Source organism: Rhincodon typus, unplaced genomic scaffold (genome assembly GCF_021869965.1).
Source record: "Rhincodon typus isolate 14 unplaced genomic scaffold, sRhiTyp1.1 hic_rhity00007985, whole genome shotgun sequence".
Classification (NCBI taxonomy): Eukaryota; Metazoa; Chordata; class Chondrichthyes; order Orectolobiformes; family Rhincodontidae; genus Rhincodon; species Rhincodon typus.
Window position 1 is genome coordinate 2,458 of NW_025973623.1, and position 4,001 is coordinate 6,458.

General features: G+C 48.9%; 1 long non-coding RNA gene across 1 annotated transcript in view; it reads left to right on the forward strand.

The window, feature by feature from the left end:
- Nucleotides 1–3,781, forward strand: part of LOC125482268 — a 4,547-nt gene extending 766 nt beyond the window's left edge. Inside the window, exon 2 of the long non-coding RNA XR_007261592.1 lies at nucleotides 2,025–3,781. This is a non-coding gene — a long non-coding RNA (uncharacterized LOC125482268). The remainder of the gene's footprint in view (nucleotides 1–2,024) is intronic.
- The last annotated feature ends 220 nt before the right edge of the window (nucleotides 3,782–4,001 follow it).

Sequence of the window (4,001 nt, forward strand, 5' to 3'; positions counted from 1 at the left end):
GGAGAGAGGGGGAGAGAGCGAGTGAAAGGGAGAGAGAGAGACAGAGAGACAGAGAGAGAGGGAGAGAGAAGGAGAAAAAGGGAGAGAGGGAGAGAGAAGTGGATCTCTGCAGTTATGGTGAACTATGTAGATGAAGTTATGTAAATGAACCCCAGGAGCCTGGTGATGGTGTGGGAAATGATGAAAAATTGGCCTTTATTAGAGGGGAGTGTAATATAGGCCGCCATGTTGGATGGTCCATCATATTGAATGGCAGAGCTGGCATGGAGGCCTGAATGGCCTCCTCCTGTTCTCTATTTCTGTAAAAAAACGAACAGCCTTCAGCAGCTTTAGGTTCGTTATCCTGTGTACGATTTTGGCCTCCCATCGACATTATTCCTGTCGAGGAAGTCAGAGAAAGTTCATCCCAACAGGTTGTGAAAAAAAATTGGACAATTTATTCCTGTACCCTTCAGATCGCAGAAGATTGAGAGGTGGTTGAAATACCCTCACCTTCTCCCCTTCAGAGTCCTTGATGATGACCCAGCTCCCTCAGAGTGAGCAGAACCCCTGACCCTCCTGTTTCTACCTGTCAGCCAGAGCTCCCTGATAGGACCAGGTTAAGAGCCCTCAATCTGGGATCTCATATTCTATGAGATCCACCAGGCTCCAATCTCTACAGTGAACCTCTCAAGAGGCCAAAGATCCTGAGATGACAGGCTGGATACTGAGAGGATTATGGGAGGGTCTAGAATGAGGGGTGTACAGATCAAAATCAAGGTGGTGTCCCCCATTTGAAGCTCTTTGGATATTAATGAGGGTTAGGGTTAGAGTCAGGGCTGGAATCCCCTACAGTGTGGAAGTAGACCCATCCAGCTCGCACTGACCCTCCGAAGAACATCCGAACTTGACCCACACCCCTACCCGATAACTCCACCTTTCCCATGGCTAATCCACCCTAACCTGCACATCCCTGGGCACTATGGGACAATTTAGCACGGCCAATCCACCCTAACCCGCACATCCCTGGGCACTATGGAACAATTTAGCACGGCCAATCCACCCTAACCCGCACATCCCTGGGACACTATAGCACGGCCAATCCACCCTAACCCGCACATCCCTGGGCACTATAGGACAATTTAGCACGGCCAATCCACCCTAACCCGCACATCCCTGGGCACTATGGGACAATTTAGCACGGCCAACCCACCCTAACCTGCAAACCTTTGGACTGTGGGAGGAAACCGGAGCACCCGGAGGAAACCCACACAGACATGGGGAGAATGTGCAAACTCCACACAGACAGTTGCCCGAGGGTGGGATCGAACCCGGGTCCCTGGCACCATGAGGCAGCAGTGCTAACCACTGAGCCACTGTGCTACTTGGTTAGGGTCAGGATTTAAGGTCAGGTTTTCAGGTTAGGGTCAGGATCAGAGTTTAGGTTTAGGGTTAGCGTTTAGATTAAGTTTAGTATTTGGGTAGGATTAGCCTTATGGTTAGGGTCAGGGTTAAGGTTAGAGTTAGGGTCAGGGTTAGGGTTAGGGTTGGGGTCAGGGTTTGGGTTAAGATCAGGTTTGGGGTTAGGCTTAGGGTCAGGGTTGGGCTTAGGGGTAAGGTTGGGGTCGGGGTCAGGGTTATGATTAGGGTCAGGTTAGAGTCAGGGTCAGGTTAGGTTCAGGGTTATGATTAGTGTTAGGGTCAGGGTCAGTGTCAGGATCAGGGGCCCTCTCTGTGTCATTAGAAATCTCCCAACTACCCATCAACCGTTTTGAGCAATAATCCCTTGCCAAAGGACATGTTTCCCCTCTACCCACTGTATTGATGAACCTTCCCCAGGATGGTATCTTGTGTTAAACACCAGGTAAGGTACAGTTACTGGTCACAGCTCCATTCTGGTTCCCATGATGTCCTGTAACAATGAGCAAAGTTGTCTTCTGTGGCCCACGGGAACCCTGGGGGTGGTTTTACTGGATAAAGGGTCTGGTCAGGTCCTATGCCAGGGCTCAGTGAGTCATGCTGTGTGCTGTATGTCGTTGTTGCAGGCTGTAAGCAATACAGATGGAAGAAACAGATGGATGAGGAATCGCTGAATTAGAAACCACGGCGCGTGTGCACCCCAAGATGTGATGGGGGCTGGTTACTGTCAGGCGCTCCGCGGTGAGATGCAACAACGCTGTCCCCAAACCCCAATCCTCATCGCTCTTGGACAGATACCTCTCAGCTCACTTCTTTCCAACAGTGTGGTTCACGGGTCTCCAACTCTGGGACTTTGTCAGAATCTCGTTCGTGTCGTAACGCAGAATAAAGCCGACCCACTGACATTTCCAGATCTCTGCTCGCCATCAAAACTCTTCGCTTCTCCTTGCATTCGCATAGCGCCCCTTTCACCTCACCCTCTGACTCCCTCGTCTCACTGCTGAAATACGTGGGCCTGAGGGCGATCTCATTGAATGGTGGAGGGGACTTGATGGGCTGAATGGCCTGCTTTTATGGTCTTTCCCACTCCCCTCCACCACCGACGCTCAGTAGCAGCAGTGTGTACCATCCACAAGACGCACTGCAATGACTCACCAAAGATCCTCAGACAGCACCTTCCCAAACCCACGACCACTTCCATCTTGAAGGGCAGCAGACACATGGGGACACCACCCCCCTTCAAGTTCCCCTCCGAAACACTCCCCATCCTGACTTGGAAATATATCGGCCGTTCCTTCAGTGTCGCTGGGCCAGAATCCTGGAACTCCTTCCCTCCGGGCACTGCGTGGGTGCCCCTACACCACACAGGACTGCAGCGGTTCAAGAAGGCAGCTCACCCCCACCTTCTCAAGGGGCAATTAGGGACGGGGAAATAAATGCTGAGCCCAGCCGGAGCTGGCCTCTCTGGGTCAATGTCTGACATACAGCGTGGAGACAACTTGTAACCATTAATATCTCCAAACACAATCACTTCCCTGTCCCACAATCTTCCAGCAAGTTGCCCCAATGTCTTTCTGTCAACTCCACCCCCTACCTGCTGGGTGAGGAGGGGTGTACTCACAGCTCCTGAATCAGACACGACAAGGTTAGTGTAAAAGGAATTATTTTTGGATACCTTTTCCCAGACCTGAATGAATTTAAATTGCAAAAATTGAACTGGGTTCTCTTGAATTTCGCAAAGAGTGAGTTTATCCATCACTAAACGCAGGAAGAAATGTTAACGACGCAGAGATGCCTGCAGAGTTGAAACGGGAAACGAGTCTGAAAAGACATAAGTTTTTCCAAACCTTCAGCCGTCTCCGAACTGTTCATGTTCGATCCCGCAGGGATAGAATTCACGCTGGCAGTTCGGCAGCCTATATTGAGAGTTTTGGTTTTGCAGTTCGGTGGAAATCCTATTCATTCTGATCCTTTTCGACAGTGAACAAATTCCAGCCTTCAGAGTGAGAGAGAGAGTGTGTCCCCTCTCCTTTGTTTTACCTGCAGTGCAAGGGTGTTTAGAACTGCCTGCTCCCAAGGCACCCTGTCTCAAATAATAGGACGTCTGGCCAATAACTCACACAGACTAATGCTGCCAGCAAGTCTGAACTCCTTTCTGTTATATATTCCCAAAGGGTCAGAACGGTAGGTGTGCACAAATTGACTTTCTGACAAAGACCCACGTAGTTTCTCTCTAAAGTTTCTCTGACATGTTACGGGTGCAAAGTTTCATTGCGTTCATCAGTTGTCACTGAATTTAGATCTACAGATTGTTTCCCTTCTGTTTACAGTCTTTTATTTGAAGAAAAAGATAACTTTTGAAATTAAAAGCTTTTTTTCTAAATGATCTATAAATACTTTGGGGTTCTGATCTGTCGTTGTAACTCTAAATGTTACGATCTCTACAGATTGCTGGTTTTCAGTGAATAAATAACAACTGATTTCTCACACATTGTATTTCTCTCCATTTCTCTGTCTCTTCATTCCCTCTTCTCTCTCACACTGGATTTGTCTTTCACTTTCCTTTGGAACCTGTCTCTGTCACATACTTTGCTTCTTTTACC